Below are 19,593 nucleotides of genomic sequence, written 5' to 3'. Positions count from 1 at the left end.
ACATTTCCTACTAATTGAACTTAGTGCTTATGTGGGTTGGGAAGATGAAAATGGGATCATATATCTGTATTTGGAAAGGAAAGATGAGCATAGTCTTATCCTCAAATAGGGCATATCTTTGATCAGAAACCTGCCTTGCAGAGGTGTATGCAATAGCCTTTGATATTCCCGGTACAGTGAAGTTGTTGGATTTAGTGTTAGTATAGTGAGAGTACTGAGCACCATACCATATGAAGTTGTGCAAATTTCAAAGCAATAGAATCACATGGTGTTTCAGTTCTAATTGGTTGAATATATGGTTCTAGGAATCAAGGAAAGAAAATAAATATAACCTTGGTCACCATTGCTGCTATTAAGATTTTTAAATTATGTTTTCCACCCAGGAAAAAGGAGGCTCTGATAACAGTAAGTCTTGGTTCTTGAGAAGAATCTTTTTCACTAATTTATCTTAAAAGATTTTAGATAATTTTAACCATGACTATCTCCTGATAATTTCAGAGTTACTGCAACAAGATAAAAAGAATTGAAGAAAGAAGTAACTATCACCTAGCTATAGTAATTTACTTACCATTAGGGAGACATAAGGGGTATTATTATACAGTGTAAACAAGAATAATCTATTTTGTAATAAGGTGACCAAAAGGGCTAATCTTACTTCTCATGAGATCGATTTGGAGATAAGTAATAAGTGTCTCACTTACAAACTAGGAAGGGCTAAATGCATGTGCCAAAGATGTGATTCTGTCAGTCATAGTCATACAACTAATTCAACACTTTCATCCACTTTAGCATGGCTACTAACTTAGGGTGAAGGGAAATTAGAAAGAAAAAAAAAAAACAGAATTAAATGAGACCTGCCAATGGTATAGAGAGTCATTTTTAAAGACTCCTTTGTTTAGGGAGCTGTGCCAAGAAAGAGGTTAAAGAGATTTCATTCAACCGTGGTCATGGCAGCAAAGTATCCATGAGATGAGTGGTGTTAAGGAAAATTTCAATAAACAAGCTTCACTCACTTCTTAGTTATCAGGAAAAATCATGGCTATAATCAATGGTGATAACATTTATAGCTTGGAAGAATTGGAGAATGGTAGTTTAATTAAAAAAAATACTATGAGTCGAGGCTTAGAATTACTGAAAGGTAAACTATAAATTATCTGTAGAATGCTAAGTTTAAGGTTATTTCAAGACAAAATGTAATTGCTCACAGGAGCATGAGGACATGAGAACAGAAAAAAAAATATTGATACTTAATATTGCTACATGGTCTATAAAAGAAAAAGTGTTTAAAAAGTGAGTGTAGAGAGTTTTATTGAGTATAAAATCCATAAGGCATTGTTGTGTCTTCCAATTAAAGAAAGTCAATGAAATGGAATTAAATCAGGCTGGAATAATGCTAGATTATATGCATAATACATTTGTACTGACCCCAAAACCTCAAAATTCAAAATGGAATTTGAAGATAAATATTTTGTAATCAAATAATAGGAAGATAATTTGATTTTTATCATTTATTGCCTATTGATATTGATTACGATGTGTAGCCACAGCTAGTCCTGCCTGGGATGATTACAGAGTTCACTCATGGCCATCTCGGAGCAATCTTTTTCACTATTTCTGTTTGACTAATTGTTCCACTGTACCTTTGAAGAACAAAACTGGCTCTTCTTATCCAACTTCTGTTACATAATATCTCATTCAATCAATAGCTACTCTCTCTTTGATATTTTGCAAAAGCACATTCACATTTTGAGATAATGAGTTTGAATGAGTTTATGTATTTTATTTAGCAATCTAAAAACCTTGGATGTTTCTCAAACTTTATATCAAAATTGTATAGTTATTACAACAAAAATTATAAATCAGGTAACTTCATCTCAATAAGCTATTTTATGATGCAATGTATCTATTTTTACATATTTATTTTATTTTGAGAGAGAGAAAGGCAGGTAGAGAGAGAGAGAAAAAGAGAACAAATTGTAGAGGCATGTACCACTTTGTGCATCTGGCTGATGTGAATACTAAGGGACTGAACCTGGTGCCTTAGTCTTTGCATCCAGGCACTTTAACCAGTAAGTAATCCCTACTGCCCCTGAAATACAAGTATTTTTATAAAACATTTAATAAATGCTTTAGTCAAAAACATAGAACCAACAAATATTTTGTTGATATCACTGCATAGGCAATTTATTTTTATTCAAAAAATAGCCCTCATTCGACTTAAGTAAAAATTGGTAAGACTACAGACAAAACACTAAAGAAAGAAAAAATTAAAGTTTCTATGTTTTGAAAAATAATATATCCATGAACTTTGCATAATATTAATGTATTGTGAGGTTAGATGATATTCCAGAGATGAGATATCATATTAAATCAATAGAACATAATACTATAGCATATAAATCACATGTAACACTCATATTTTATTTTTATAACTTTAAAAATATATAATTTAATCTATGTTGCTTTGTGGATTTCTCTTGCTTCCACAATAATTTAGTTTCAACAATGAACAGTTATTGAAGGTTTATATTGAAAATGTTCATCATTTCACTTACTGAAAATGTTTTTACATTAAAAAGATTCACCCCACAAATTGGTGAAATAACCAGTTATTTCAATATTGCTTGAAATAGGTATATTATGATTACCAAAATTAAAAATAGATTTTTACTTTACCTCCAAAAATCTGGATATTTTCTTGTACTTATGTAGTTTTCTGGAGGGATACCAGAAGGTCAGCCGGGATACAGCACAGTCTTAACTTCATATTCTGCAGATATGTTGGATTGTATCTAATAAAGTATTTTCCCAAATAAAACTATTGCATGCTTAATGATTTTAATAACTAAACATATATCCTGTTATTAGTCTTCCAAAATGTGTTAAATTCACAATATATTAGGCAAAACAACGAAAATAACAAAAGAGGAAGCCACAAAACACAAAATAAAGGCAGGCCTTAACAAAACAATTTACAGACTGAGTAGTGAATTAGGATTAATACATGTATATATGTCTATAATAGAATATTTTGATTTGATGCTTTAAAATTATCTGAGAAAAATTATCAAATCACATTATAGTTTTCTTCATTTGATTGTGATATCCTCTCCATAGAGAAAGCTGTCAAAGTGAATGAGCAATTGACTTCTTTAAAGTTAATATCCATACCCAGCTTTAAAATGTTTCTTAATCTAACCAGCTTCAGTAATTGCAAGTTTTTGTATATATGTCCAAAACTGACTCTATCTTTACATACCCAGAACTTTAATATGTCTTCAGTGAGCCGATGGCTCTATCTTCAGGTATCTAGTTCTTTGTTGTCTTTCTGGTCTCGATAAGTATTTCAGTTGTTAGCTTTGCAAATTTAGATTATATAACAACATTTATGGTATCACCATTTTATTCTCTTTTTTGGGGGTTATTGTGGGTATTCAATGAAATTGTGCACATAAAAAGCACAGCGTCTGAAAAGAGTAAATGAACAGTACTGGGGTATTCACCATTATAATTAATGCCTTAGCACATATGCTTCCTGCTGTTTCAGAAGCAAAGTAAAAATTTTGTTCATCATCTTTGATTACTTGCCAAATAAAAGTGTTGGGTTATATTTAGTATAGTCATAAGTTATATACTGCTGAGATAATCATGCATTTTTTGCCATTTTTATACTTCTAATTTAATGATCTGGAGTGCTCTTAGTGTTTTGATATTTTTAGAAAACTTTAACACATAATATTCAAATCATCAGATTCCTAGGGCACACTGTTATATTTATGAGCTTTCAGTTTCCTTCAGATTTTTGCAGGGGAAATCTATCTTTGTGCTGATTTTTTCTTAGTTTATTTTACCTTAAAGTATCATTATGTCCTTTTGTTGATCAACCTACCTTTGTTTAGCAAGCCTAGGGAGTCATGTTCAACATGGCACTCATGAGACACAAAATCAGCTTAACCATGTGAAATATAGACTAATTCCATTGCTAAAAGATCTCCTAAAATCTTCCCACTTATGCCATATATGTTCAGCATATTAAAGAGACTCAATTTTCACAAATAAAGTAAGTATATAAAATTTTAAAAAAATTTAAAAAGTGTTGCTTTGAATCTCCTAGGTCCTTCTGCTTTCTGCTAAAACATTTTGATGCAACAGGTACGAAAGTGTGTGAAGGGAGATTGTAGTCCATTTAGATTTCCTGGCTTATCAGGTCCCATGCTGAGTATGTTAGTTCCCTTCAGCCAGACCCTTACTGTACCATTATGCTATGCCCTTCCTAAACTACTTTGTGCTTCATAGAAACTAAGGTCTATTTTTCCCAAGGAAAATGGATAATGTAAGGAGATAAATAAAATTGAGCAAACAGCAGCAACCAAGCAGTTTTCATTTACTTGTTATGACTGAGAAGAGTATTCTTCAGTATTCTTCCCCTTGAAGTTACATAGTAGCAAAAGCAGACAAAGTGAGGTTTGGGGCTGGGATTTTGGACTAGGAGAACAATTCTTCAAAATAGAAGTTTCATAAGTGATAACTGGATATATATATATATATATATATATATATATATATATATATATAAATATATATAATATATATATATATATATTATATATAAATATATATATAAAATATATATATTTATATATATAATATATATAATATATATATAAATTTTCCTGTTAGACAATAATTTATACATTATCAGTTTGATAACTTTTTAAAGGAATAGTTGTTTATCCTTTTACTGATAATACATGTAGAAAAAATTTATGCAGTTTTTTTTTAATTATTTATTTATTTATTTGAGAGCGACAGACACAGAGAGAAAGACAGATAGAGGGAGAGAGAGAGAATGGGCGTGCCAGGGCTTCCAGCCTCTGCAAACGAACTCCAGATGCGTGCGCCCCCTTGTGCATCTGGCTAACGTGGGACCTGGGGAACCGAGCCTCGAACTGGGGTCCTTAGGCTTCACAGGCAAGCGCTTAACCGCTAAGCCATCTCTCCAGCCCAGTTTTTTTAAATTCTTTTGAACCAAGATAAGAATCATATTCATAGTGTGATTATCTGATTTGCTGAAGTTTTTAAGCATATATTCTATAGCCATTTGAATACATAAACTTAGCCACAGATGTAAAACTTAAAAATTATAGCATTGGTACTTCTTATGTAATAATATAGTATATTCTTTGCAAATGTTAATTCTACAATTTGTTGTTCAAAGTACAAATCACAATGTAAGCCTAGAACAGGGAAGTGATTTTCTAGTATGTCAAACAACTGGGATTTAGACTGGTTATGCATGTAATAAAGATAATACTTCAATTTGATAAAATCTACAGTCATTCTGCTTTCTGTTTTCTGTTTGCTTTGTTTACAATTTAAGCTAGCACACACTGAAATACATCCTACCAAGTGTGTTAGAATGTATTAAGTAATTTAATATTATAGCACTGTAAATTATGTTATTATCTGAGCACACATGATCGTATCCCAAACTATGAAGGGGCTTAAGCATGAGCCCAATGCCATATAGCAAGTGTGTGAAGAGGCTGAAAGTTGATATGGTATGGTCAGTGCCTGTCAGCCTTCCTGACATTTGTATTCTCAAACTGTATAAATCCATCTTTACTTTCATGTAGTTTATCATCTCTTGGCATAACAGTGATGTGTGTGTGTGTGTGTGTGTGTGTGTATAGATTTTCTTTGTAGTAATGTAGCTCTTTGTACTACTGGACATCACTGAATGTATATCTGGCTTAGAGTAAACATCATGCACCTTTAAAAGAGATATAAATTAATATACCATTATTAATTTTCATCTTAATTATATTCATAAATATGCCCTTTGATAATATAAAATTTATAGCTTTACAACTCAGAACCCTTTTTATATGTTTTAGTTACCTTCTCATTGCTAGAACTGAATACCTGAGCAAAAGCCACTGATTGATGGGAAGGGTTTACTTTATCTTTTACTTCAGCAGGGAAATGATAGGGGAGTGGAAACTGGAGTTCATTTCAGAGAATGGGAAGAGTTCTAGAAGGGGAAAGCTAACCATAACACCCCTTGGCCTTCCTGAAGAAATACTTGCTCTGAATTATGCTAATCTTTGTACTGAAATCCTTTTTAAGACTTCATGCATTTTATTGGATTTTAAGAGGTATATGAAGATGATTTAGGCAATAATGTTGAGGAAAATTCCAAATGTGTACAGCCTATGAGCATATTTTTGTTAAACTGTGTCTTAGTCCTCATTTAGTTTTGTATGCAGTTGTTAGTCTTTTATTGGAGCTATAATGTATTACAAATGTTATAATCTATACATTTTGTGGCATATTTGTCCTTAAAATTTTTAATCCAATTCATTTCATTTCTATTAAATTTACATTTTTTTCAAAAATAATTGAGTCTATTAACTTGATTGTTGTCCTTTCATCAATATTAGTTTTATTATGGCATGAATTAATACATATATCTTCATTCTTTTGAACATACTTGTTCACCTCTGATATCATCATAGCAAGACCATTACAAGGTGTCACCTCACACCTGATAGGTTGCTCTGTTTTAAAAAGTAATGTGTTATAGTGATGATTTGGAGAAATCTGCGCACAGTTACTCTTGGTGGTATGAAAGAGAAGGGTATTCACAGTAAGGAGGTGCCTAAACAGGTAAAAAAAAAAAAAAAAAAAAGAACAACAATTTGATCCAACATATCCCTCCTGGGTATTTATCCCAAAATTTTTTTTTAAATTATTTATTTATTTATTTGAGAGCGACAGACACAGAGAGAAAGACAGATAGAGGGAGAGAGAGAGAATGGGCGCGCCAGGGCTTCCAGCCTCTGCAAACGAACTCCAGACATGTGCGCCCCCTTGTGCATCTGGCTAACGTGGGACCTGGGGAACTGAGCCTCGAACCGGGGTCCTTAGGCTTCACAGGCAAGCGCTTAACCGCTAAGCCATCTCTCCAGCCCTATCCCAAAATTTTTAAAGCAGAATCACAAAGAAAAATGTGTATGCTATTGTCTCATTGTCCCCAGAAACTAATCTATAGAATATCTAGGCAGTGGCATTTTTTGTTGTTGTTTCATTTTGAATTTTTTAGGTTTTTGTTGTTGTTGTTGTTTGTTCTTTTTGGTTTTTCAAGGTAGGGTCTCGCTCTAGCTCAGGCTAACCTGGAATTCACTATGTAGTCTCAGGTTGGCCTCAAACTCATGGTGATCCTCCTATCTCTTCATCATCTCTTCATCGCAGGTTCTGTGCTGAAAGGCGTGGGCCACTACACCCAGTTTATCTGTTTCTTTTTAACAGACATTTGTATTCATCTACTATAATTTTAAACTTTTTTTACATATTCCAACCTAATACCATCTACACTTTCTCTAAGTAGAAGTATAAAGTATGATCAGAAAATGTGCTCATATGGCTCCTATAGTATTCTGGCAAGGTATATTTTTCTCAAATTAAGGCTGTGAAAAGCTAAGACTTGAACATTATCTCATCTGAAAAAATAAAAGAATGAAAGAATATTAGCATTGACCAATTAACAGTGATGTGATACAGAGAGGCCAAGAGAGTTCCCAAAGAAGTAATCGGAAACACACACACACACAACTACATATAGAATATTAACATATTTAAGAATCATATTGATACCTGATTTCCATGACACAAAGTAAAGCTAAAGTATCCCCAAAACCTATGTTTTCCACTGTGTTTTTGAGATAGGTTCTCTAAAATGTGTCATATTATAAAAACAACTAGAGAAGAGCAATTACTAGTCTAGATAGCTGAGGTAAAATTTGAGGAATTCAAATACCTGTATAGAAAATTGTTTTTCATGTAAAAATTTAGATACAATATCCTTAGCCATGAATATAAGAGATGTTATAGTAAATAAACTAGTAATTTAGAATAAAAAAAATAATTTATCAGTCCTATACATTCTTAAAACTCTCTTTCCCTGGCATAGTGGATAATAAAGTATAACATATTTGTGGTACATGGATAATTGCAATTTTTCTCATGGTAGAAATGTCCTTTCATAAATAAACAGCACACTCAGTGTTGTGTACTTGACATTTGCTTCTTGACACTTTCTGACCCAAGCCTCTAAGCGAATCTCTAGTCTTTCCAGTGATAGTACAATGCTTAAAAAAAAAGAAAAGAAAGTAACTACAACTGTATAAAAGTTGAATTTCAAGGTTTAATCAATTCCTTTAACTATAAAAAAGTGGTATGATAAAAAGATACTCAATAAAGAAAAGCAATATACATTGTGGTGGAGAGTCTGATAAGAAGAACATATTCAGAAATGATTTACAGTTTTGTTTATGACTCTCAAATCTTATAGCTATTGGTAACATGGTCTATTGATTTAATTTTTTCTTTTGTTTCTTTAAACATAAAGATGGATATGCTGAAAGATCTAGAGGTACTAAGGATCTATTGTTATGGAATCCTTAAATAAATCTGAGTATTCAATTGCCTCATGATTTTGAGTTTACAAGTCTTCACTAACTTTGACCTATCTTGACTTTGAAATCCATAAGAAAGAATCCATGGGACTCACAACAATTATAACTAATGGATGAAAATCTGGAAGTCTAGGAGATTTAAGAAAATCTGAATCCTGCTCTGTATTGCTATGGAAAAGTTTTCTTTTTTAATAATAGCATATATGCAATCCAAAATAAGGATTAATTTATTTAACAAGAAGACATTTCCATAAAATTACAGTAGTAGTTATGCATAGGTCAAATGTGAGCTAGTACTAATTAATGGGAATTATATCACAAATGCATCACCTCTGTTGGAGAATTTTGTGCAGTTTGGGGGTTACAGGGCAAAAAAATAATTATTCTATTTGTTCAACTGAAATCTTTTCAGACCATTCTTTGGACTAGCTATCTGGGATGAGCACCAGCATCAGGAAACACAGCTAATAATGATGTCAGCTGCTCAGCCTGAGGAATTAGTTCACAAATCACTCATCAGGTTTACCCATAATATTGACTTATGTTTCAGAATGGTTCTGTAAGTTTTGGAATAAAGCAAAGTTTGGCTTTATTGAGAATATGACAATACATACTCAAAGACAAACTTATTGCTTGGATATTAAGACAGATATGTGTTTATGTCTTAAGAAAACCATATTTAATATTTTTATTTGTTGAAGGTACAGCATTCAAAGACTGTAATTTGTGTTCCAGTACAAAGATTAAGCAAAGTTAAAATTTCAGTAAAATATAAAAAATAAATTATAATATGAGATAGTTATTTTTCTTAAAGGATTTTATGTTGTAAATGAAATTGTAAAGTGGTTTATTGTTTGGGTTTATGTATGAAAAATGAATATTGGTACAGTTAAAGTCAAAGATTAAACAGTGAAGTCTATCCATGAATCATTAGCTGTTTGAACATTTTTCTTTACTTACCATGGTCTAGACAAGAGAGGATTGCTTTTGTGTACACAGTCTTTATAGTAATTTTTGTCAGTCGTGTTGAAATCCTTAACTTACTGCCCACAGGAATCATAAACCAGACCATGGGAAAGTCTTTTCTTCTTCATATCCTATAAGCTTTCTCTTTTTATCTTACCTTAGGGAGCCTAGAAAGTTATTATAAGACTGAATAAAAAAGTAACAAGGTATGGAGTGAGGAAGACTGATAAATGGTAGCATCATGTATAGTAAAGAGTGAAGGAGACAGACACAGAGAACACTCAACTCCTACCAAACCAGACATAGAGAGACACAGATTCTCCTAAGAACTCATCACTGAAGTAGGCCTAAAGTGACCCCAACATAGCTCAAGGATATTTGTGGAGGAGGGGGTGGAAAGATTGTTAGAGCCGCATATTGGGTCATTATGCACAGAGATATTGCCTCTTAACAATAGCTGATGGCTAACCCCAAAATGTACAACTCATATTCTCCAAAGAGGAGGGTCACTGCAGAGTGGGGAGGGCAGGGAGGAAGCTAACAATGGTACCAAAATGACTGTATGCACACTATGTACATAAATAATAAAATAAAATTTAAAAATAAAGTTTATGCATAAATTATAAAACTATTTCTAGAAACTTCTCAAGGAACAGTGCTTGGAAATAGAGACAGTTGTTTAGGAATATGCAGGCAAGACTCCAGATATAGGTAAGAAGGTAGTAAGGACAAGAGCTTACCTAGTGTATAGATATTGAAGTTATTCAAATATAACTGAAAAGCTCTGAGAAAAGGAAACTTGTACCTTAAATTCCACACTGAAACATTCAAACTGGACAATGCACGTATCCTCATGATGCAGACCTAAAGTTTATGTCTTGTTCAAGGATAATGATCCCATATTTCTCAAAAATCATCTTTGAACACTATAAAAGAATAAGCTAATCACTGACTTCCCATTTTCTATTTTATTTTTCACATTTATTTCCTAACAAAATTATGAAGTATAAAAGATTATTTTATGCCATACATTTACATATTTTACCCTGATTTTTTAATTAGCAGGTCTCAGTAAATGTAAATTTTGTCACTTTATATTCTCAATACATATATATGACTGACAAAATAGTATTGAAATTTTACAATAAGGCATTTATTGAACATATAAAATCTAATTTTAAGTTTATAAATTAACATAATATCTGCATGGGGCTGTTACTTTTGATGAACTGGTGGACCAAAGATAAATTTTATCTTGATAATTATAAAGAATCTGGGCAATTAATGTGATTCTGAAATTACATAAGAATTTTCTTAATAAGGCATTTTATACTATGTTTTGGTATTATTAATGAACACAAATTAAATAGAAGTATATTGAAACTAAACCATCTGAATCATGTTCATTACATGATTATGGTTGTTACAGTTTTAATGCACATCTCTAGAAACAATGTGCATTGTGTTGATGAGTAGTTTCCTTCCAACAAAAGAAGTGGAACTTGGAAGGGGCCATCTCATTCCAACTTGCTTCACTTAAAAATTTTCCTCATGATAGTGTGTTGAAATCTGAAAAGACAAGTTCTCTACATGCATGACTATTGTTTAAGTCCATTTATAACATCATTTGATACTGGAGACTTTCAGAATGAAGAAAATGGTGTTAGGTATATTTAAAAAAGTAAGAACTAGGATCTTATACCATATCACAAGAAAGACAAAAGCACACATTGCTGCATCCAAACTCAGAGAACATAGTTTGTGTTCACAACAACTGTGGCAATCCTCAAAAAAGATGTTTTCTGTTGTATTGCTTTGGTTTCTGTTTGACATCCCTGACTGTAAAAGCTCATTTCTATTTAATTTGTTCATAGCCAATGAAGACTAAAGGGAGATATTTATAGGCTCATTCATCCAAAGCTTCTGACAAACCCTAATAAGGAGAAATGCTACAGAAATCTTCATGGACACCTTTCCTTTCATTTCCTCTTTGGAACTGCTGTCACCAAAGTACGATAGTTAACTAATGGTCACAAGTGGACAACCTTGCTGATAAGTTTCTTGAGCTCTATTAATACTATCAAATTACAAACTAATGCTGACACAGACAACATCACGATACCTTATTATGTAAACAAAAAAATAACTGTATGAGTGATGTGTCCTCATATTTGGCTTCTGTTTCTTATAGCTGAATGTGGTTTTCTGATGCAAAAGTGTGAGGAAACAGAGACGAGATTACCTATTTGACAAACAGATAGGATGCTTTAGTCCATGGAAGTGTTAATATAAAACAGCAATTTTTAAGCTAAGAAAGAAGACTGGAGGTTGGATCCATCCAAATTGAGTCCAAATCAGACATGCATCAAAAAGCCTAGAATAGGGGCTGGAGAGATGGCTTAGTGGTTAAGCACTTGCCTGTGAAGCTTTAGGACCACGTTTGAGGCTCAGTTTCCCAGGAACCAGTTTAGCCAGATACACAAGGGGGCACACACATCTGGAGTTCGTTTGTAGTGGCTAGAGACCCTGGCACACCCATTTTCTCTCTCTCTCTCTCTTTCTCTCTCTGCCTCTTTCTCTGTCTGTTGCTCTCACATAAATAAATAAAAATGAACAGTTTTTTTAAAGCCTGGAATAACAGTATTTTTTCCAAAGAGTCAAATTTAGTTGTATAAAAAGTTCTCTGAACATTGAGATATTTTTTACATTTTTCTAGCCATATAAAATCTATAACTTAATTTAGTTTACAGAATAATTTTGCCAAGTGATAAAAAGACTGACCCTTCCTATTCCCACTTTCTGCAGTGCCCTGATGAATTATTCAGCATTCACATTTCTGTGCCATTTGCTTGGTTCCTGCAAAAGAATATGTGAGCTCAGGAGGCACACAGTGCAGCGTGGTGTCAGAAGAGCAGTGTTTCTCTCAGCTGTCTCTCTGCTGAACTGTGCTTGGATGTAAATCACATTGAAGGGTGTCTCCCTGTGCCATCACATCCTGTCGATTGTGTTCCTATACGGAGTCTTGCCATTGATGGGTCAGAAAACTAAACCATATTTGAATTGTGAAGGTTCTATTTTCTTACAATTTTCAAGCTTTTTAAGAGGACTTGGATTTTCCTCACTTTTCCATGTCACCCACACTACTGTGATCACATGTAGGATTTCATAAGAAATCGATAATTCTAGGTTTAAACTTAGACTTGTTGCTGAAAATCTGTTAATAATGTGCTGGAGGAAATTGCTGGCAGAAGCTGCTCCCCTTGGGCTAGAAAACGATGAGACCCTAAAGACCAGCTGCAATAGAGAAGCAAAGAATTGCAGGGGCCAAGCTTCAAACTGAGGATGAAAGACTTCTTTTCCTCCAAACCAAAACTAAAAACAAGTAAATAAGAGGCAGTTAGTATTGCTTTTTTTTTCTTTTTTTTTTTTTTTTTTTTCCCCAAGGTAGGGTCTTGCTCTAGCACAGGCTGACCTGGAATTCACTATGTAGTCTCAGGGTGGCCTCAAACTCATGGTGATCCAGCCACTTCTGCCTCACTAGTGCTGGGACTTAAGATGTGTGCCACTATGACCAGTGAAAGTTGATATTATTGATGCTTCCTCTACTAGTTGGAGGCCCAAGGACAGATTACTCACTAAAAAGAAGCAACATTTTTTTTTTCTTCAACACCATTCCCACAACTTAAGAATGAATCATAATCTTTGGAAGTGGTCACAGATTCTCCTATTTTCTTAGGTAGGTAAAGAATATTGTTTAACATTTTGCAAATGCTGCATTCCTCAGTTGCTGATTCCTGTCAGCCATAGTCAACCCCACTATGTTCTTTGACATAGCCAAAGATGATGAGCGCTTGGGCCCCATTTCCTTTGTTCTGATTGCAGACAAAGTTCCAAAGACAGCAGAAAACGTCTGTGTTCTGAGCACTGGAGAGAAAGGATTTAGTTAGAAGGGGTCATGCTTTCATAGAAATATTCCAGGATTCATGTGTCAGTGTGATGACTTCACACATTATAATGTCACTGATGGCAAATCCATGATGGGGAGAAATTTGAGAATGAAAACTTCATCCTGAAGCCTACAAGTTCTGGTATCTCGTCTAAGGCAAATGCAGGTCCATACACAATAGTTCCCAATTTTTCATCTGCACTGCCAAGACTGAATGGTTGGGTGGTAAGCATGTGATCTTCGGAAAGGTAAAAGAAGAAGGCATTAACATTGTGGAAGTAATGGAATGCCTTGGTTCCAGGAATAGCAAGACTAGTAATATCAGTGTCACAAGATTTCCCAAAAGAGGACATATTTCTGTCAGAGTACTTGATGATCCACCAAAGGTTAGTGGTAAGACCCTACTGCTGAAGACACCAAATGCTGTTGGCACATAACATGGAATGACATGGCTGAAAATGAAAGAGAGTCCCCAGACAGCACATCTAGTGCTCCAAGGTACTACTGGGGGAAAATGACCAATATCTGTCCAAGCAACTCATTGTCTAACATACTTAGCAGCAAACTACCTGATGTGATGCTCACACAAGTGCAATAGTGGCACACAATCATGGTGGGAAACCAGCTGCTCTTGATTTGGCTAACTGAACTGCTCAGTGGAATGGAACGGATAGCTGGAGCTTGGGAACAATTTAGAATCATATCCAAAAATGAGCCAGCTCTCCATTATCAAGCTCTCACCAATGGTGGGTTACAAAAGGGTCTACACATATTACATTCTCTCTCTCTAAAAAAAAAAAAAAAAATGGTTATCCCATTTATCTGGTGCTAACTTTACACTCCATGGGAGAATTTTCTTCTCTTTTTCAGATAGATGCAGCTCCTAAGGAAAGAACTACTCCATCACACATCAAAAGGGAAGAAGCCATGTCAGAGCCACACATTGGGTCATGACACACAGAAACATTGTCTCCTTCCCATAACTGATGGCTCGCCCCACAATGCATGACCCATATTCCCCAACTGGAAGGGTCTCTGGGGGGGGGGAGGGCAGAGAGGAGGATAACAATGGTACCAACTTGACTGTGTTCATTGGCTACAAAAATAATTTTAAAAAAAGAATATCACCCTCACTGACTGTGGAGAATTCTAATATGGTTGGCATGTTTGGTCTTAACCACCATGCTATTCTTTCTGTAGCTCAGGAGAGTACCTTGCACCGCTGCGCCAATCTGCTCAAAGTGTCCTGTAATCTCTGTGCTCTCACTGCAGTTCTCTGGGATTCCATATTTTCCTTATTCTCTGCCAGTCTTAGATGGATTGGAGAGTTAAGTTTACAATTATGAATAAAAACTATAAACTAAAAAAAAAAATGTTGTTTGAATACAAAGAAATCACTTTTTTGGTCAACACTGAAAGGTTTGTATCCTGTGACCTCCTAGAAATGTTTGCCTTTCTTGTTTTTAATGCTTATTATTATTATTAAGAAGGTGTTTCATATGGATACATCGTGTGCTGGTACCTTCTTTTCCCTAGTTCCTTCCCCCATTCAGTTGGAGATTCTCCTCAGTGGAGTTTCAGGTATTCTCCATTGGGTGTGGTTTCTGCGTTGTGGGAACAGTAATTATTTATTTATTTATTTGTTTGTTTGTTTATTTATTTATTTATTTATTTATTTATTTCTTTGTGGGAGAGGGAATGCCTCTAGGCATGATGTCTCAACCTGTGGCTTTTACAATCTTTCTGTCCCCCTCTTCTACAAAATTCCCTGAGCCATTGTGGGTGACTTTTAAGTCTGCTTCAGTGATGTGCTCTTAGAAGCCTCTGGATTTCTGCTTTGGTAGGAGTTGAGTATCCTTAGGATCTGTCTCCTATACCTTGGCTCTGATTATTCAGATTAGCATGAAAGCAGCACTCTTATATGCCTCCCCAGTTCCTCTGTGGATTCAGTTGGCTTGTCTGAAGTGTGAGGGGTAGTTTATTTCCTCTGGTTTTACCACCCTTGAAAAAGAACAAATTAGGGACCATGGACCTTTCCCATACATGATAACTCTTTGAAACTTTCTGGAGTAAAAATTAGAAAATGATACAAATTTTTGAACAGGATAACTCATAATATTGTAATTTATCCTTCAGACATTAAAAACAAGAAGGATATGGAGCCACAATATGAAGAGTGAAGTTTGTCCCCACTTCTCCTTTGGAAATCACTATAGTTAGGAGAAATACATTTTTTGATCATTGGTATTTTATATACATAATTATTCTGTAATAAAATACATATGCAGAGCTTCTTTTGGCAGTAATTAGTATTTTTCTTCTTTTTATTGTCAATGAAAAAGGGAAATACAACTTTTCATATGATAGACAATCTGAATTTTTCCAACTTGTCATTAACAGAATCAAAATAGAGCAAATATAGTTATGCTGCAAATGATTTGCATTTATTTATCTTATGTATAAATAAGGTAAAGATATTATCATCAAATAATTTCTTCTTCAAGAGAGATTTTTAAAGGAACTTATAACTATTCATATATTTAAGCTATAAAATATTTTTGTCACCTAAATAAAACTTCAACTTCAGTACTGTCTTAATCTGAAAATAGCACATGTGTATTGATTTCATTTCCATATTACTCAAATGCTCATAGAAAGAATAAACAGAGCAATAAAATATAAGAGACAAGAAGTGCAACAAGCCTCCCAAAGATAAAGTATGTGTGAGTTTTATAGTCACATCAAATTCAATGAGATGGAAGTTAAGCTCTTTTCAACTGTTCTACACCTGTTTTTCATAGAATGACATTTTCTCTTTTATGCATTTTTCCAACATAATGGGAACCCAGGTTGACATAAGCCCCTTTCATTTAGGAATTATTACCATTGTACAACAAGGAAATGTTTACAATAAAATTAGAAAATGAAATCAGAAATAACTTAAAAACATTTAATATTCATTCTTCATTTTGAGTTAATTCATATAATTATTATTCATTAATATCTGTATGCCATTTGAAATGTTATCTTTTTTGTGGAATTTTGTCTGATTTTCCATAATGTACTCCAAACATCTTCATTCTCAGCACAAACACAACAGTAAAAGAGCCAAATAATGTGACCAATTTCAAGCTAGCAATAAATATCTGTTCTTTCTACAGCAGTTTCTCCTTGGATTGACCTATGATAATTATGGGTAGTTTGTCATTTAGTTAAATTATTCATGTTTGTATCTTATTTTCAAATCAACCAATTATTCATTTCACATTGTACATATTTCTGAAGCAATATTTCCTTCTCTACACTACTGTTACTAAGGCTATAGATCAAGACCTACCATTGGTAATATGGTGTTATCTGTCATTCTTAGAGTTTGGAATAAGATGCCCTCCAAAGGCTTATGTATTTATGCTATACATCATAAATAGTGGTGGGATCAGCCATTAAGATGTCATTGGATCATAGGATTATGACCAAGTCAATGGGCTGATCATTTGATAGATTCATAAATTTATGTCATAATATGGAAGTGGTTAAAAATAAGGCATGGATACTAGACAGAGGAAGTGAGTCACTGATGTGTTCCCTATATGATTTTATCTTGTTCCTATCCTTTTCTTTAGTTACATTCTCTACTTCTGATCCATCAGGAGAAGACACCTCCTCTATGCCCTGCATGCCATGATGGTCTGCAGTGCCACCACACTACAGTGATGGAGCCCGGATAACATGCACTGGAACTTCTCAAACCATGACTCAAGCAGATGTTGTATGTTGTTTCTCTCAAGTATTTTGGTGTCACAGAAAGGTAAAATAATCACCCACCTTTATCATCTTTGTATAATAAATCTATTCTCCAAATCCCCAGAAAACATTGTTGTGAACTGAAGGATACATTATGCACCACATCCATCTCAGAAATCTGTAATGGGTTTCCTTCAGCTAAAAATGAATACAAATATCTACCCTTTCAAAATTATTTTATGCCTCTCGTGGTCTAGCTTGGGTCATGGCAAAATGGCCAAATGCACCAAGAAGGTTGGTTTCATTGGTAAGTATGGGACCCACTATGGTTCCTCCCTGCAGAAAATGGTAAAGAAAATTGAAGTCAGCCAGCACGCCAAGTACGCTTGCTCCTTCTGTGGCAAAACCAAGATGAAATGACGGCATGTGGGTGTCTGGCACTGTGGTTCCTGCATGAAAATGGTGGCCGGCAGGGCCTGGACCTACAGCAAGACTTCTGCCGTCCCAGTCAAGTCTGCCATCAGAAGACTGAAGGAACTGAAGGACCAGTAGAAGCCCTATCATTTGAGACATGCCTAGCCTGCAATAAATGCAATAAATAAATAAATTTATGTAACAAAAATATTTTACTTTGACGTAGTGATCAAAGTAGAAGAAAAAGTAGTGGGAAAGAAGAAGAGGTCTGCAGGAGAGAGGAAGGACAAAAGAAGGTAACGAGGTGAGAATGGCCAAAATACATTATATGCATGTATAAAATTGTCACTAGTAAAATATCTTTATTTAAAAGTGAAAAAAGCTGATTGCTTTGGTAGCACATATATTAAAATTGGAAAATACAGAGAAGATTAGTATGGCCTCTATGCAAATATGACACACAAAATTGTGAAGCACTCCATATTAAAATAAAAAGAAATAGAGGAAGAAAAAAATAAAATTGAAAAAAAAAATTCTGTGCATTTGAGGCTACCTGAGACTACATAGTGATTTCCAGGTCAACCAAGCCTATAGCAAAACCCTACCTCAACACCACCCTCAAAATAAAAAATGGAGTCTACATTAACATTATATAATGGCTTTCAGTATGTTTCATGCATGTGTTTAATATGTTTTTATTATATTCACCCTCTATTAAGCCTTCTCCTCTTACTCATGCCCTCACTGATGAACTTCTTCTCAACCTGTCTCCATATGTAATGGTTAAACTCTCTCATTGTCAACCAGACAGGACTTAGAACTACCCATAAAACAATTTGGGTCTTGTCTATGAGGGGTTTCCTGTATTTGGTGGGAGGACCCCATTACCTGTGTGTGAAGTCTTGCCATGTTCTTGGTTACTGAACTTTTTGAAAAAAGAAAGCTGGTGGAGCAGGCAGCAATCACAACAATCACTACTTTCTCCCTGCTGGTGTAACCGCGTGGCATTGGCTGTCCATCTCTGCCATGATCTCCCCACCATGAAGGAATTCCTCGTGAATCTCTAAAATGAAATAAACCATATTCATTTTATTGTTTTCTGACCCAATGAGTTTAGTTAGATTCCCTTATGGGAGCATGTATAAGTGCTTATTTATAAATTCATGAGCAATTTACCATCGATTACACCATTGAAGAAAATGTTTCTCCCTGTCCCAGTAACCTTCCACAGGTAGGAGAGTATCTGATGGATCCCCTGCCCTCTAGCCTATCAAATGTCTATCAATAGAAGCAGGGTTTTGGCTGGAGAGATGGCTTAGCAGTTAAGCGCTTGCCTGTGAAGCCTAAGAATGCTGGTTCGAAGCTCAATTCCCCAGGACCCACGTTAGCCAGATGCAGAAGGGAGTACACACATCTGGAATTTGTCTGCAGTGGCTGGAAGCCCTGGCGCACCTATTCTTTCTCTCTTTCTGCCTCGTTCTCTGTCTGTCACTCTCAAACAAATAAATAAATATAAACCAAAAAAATTTTTAAAAAAATAGAAGCAGGCTTTGTGAAGAATTTGAAGAGGCTCCCTTCCATGGCCTTATGATAATGGTCCCTTTTTTGTGTAGGTCTTGTGCAGATAATCATAGCTGCTGGGAGGGCAACAGTTGCAATGACTATGCAATTTGGGAGATGGTTAAAACATTAAAATAATAGCTGAGCAAAAATGTGTCCGGAGTTCAGATACACAGTACCATATAAGAGCCAAATGGCAGCATACATGTGAATCTTGGCAATAAGGAAGCTAGACAGGAGGATCCTTAAGACTTCCTAGCTAGCTACCTTAGGTGAATCATTGTTCTGCGTTTTTTTTTTTTTGTTTGTTTGTTTGCTTTTTGTTTTTTTGTTTTATGTTTTTTGTTTTGAGAGGTTGTCACAAAAATTAAGGTGGAGAGCAATTGAGGAAAACATTCAACACCAACATCTGGCCCTCACATGCACATGGACACTGATGTCCCTACACAGATATGAACATATGCATACAAGCCATACACATGCACA

The 19,593-nt window shown here is 34.6% G+C and overlaps 1 non-coding gene and 2 pseudogenes across 1 annotated transcript; all 3 read left to right on the top strand.

Annotated features, from left to right (window-relative positions):
* LOC123463324 overlaps nucleotides 1-15,569 on the top strand; it is a 74,291-nt pseudogene extending 58,722 nt beyond the window's left edge.
* A 1,837-nt stretch (nucleotides 15,570-17,406) lies between these two features.
* LOC105944009 lies at nucleotides 17,407-17,685 on the top strand (annotated as a pseudogene).
* Nucleotides 17,686-17,933: 248 nt separating this feature from the next.
* On the top strand, nucleotides 17,934-18,035 carry LOC123458295. Its single transcript, XR_006635583.1, has one exon. It is a non-coding gene; the product is annotated as a U6 spliceosomal RNA (small nuclear RNA).
* Nucleotides 18,036-19,593: the final 1,558 nt, after the last annotated feature.

The sequence above is a fragment of the Jaculus jaculus genome, chromosome 1 (assembly GCF_020740685.1).
Source record: "Jaculus jaculus isolate mJacJac1 chromosome 1, mJacJac1.mat.Y.cur, whole genome shotgun sequence".
Taxonomy (NCBI): Eukaryota; Metazoa; Chordata; class Mammalia; order Rodentia; family Dipodidae; genus Jaculus; species Jaculus jaculus.
This window is presented reverse-complemented; position numbering and strand designations above follow the sequence as displayed.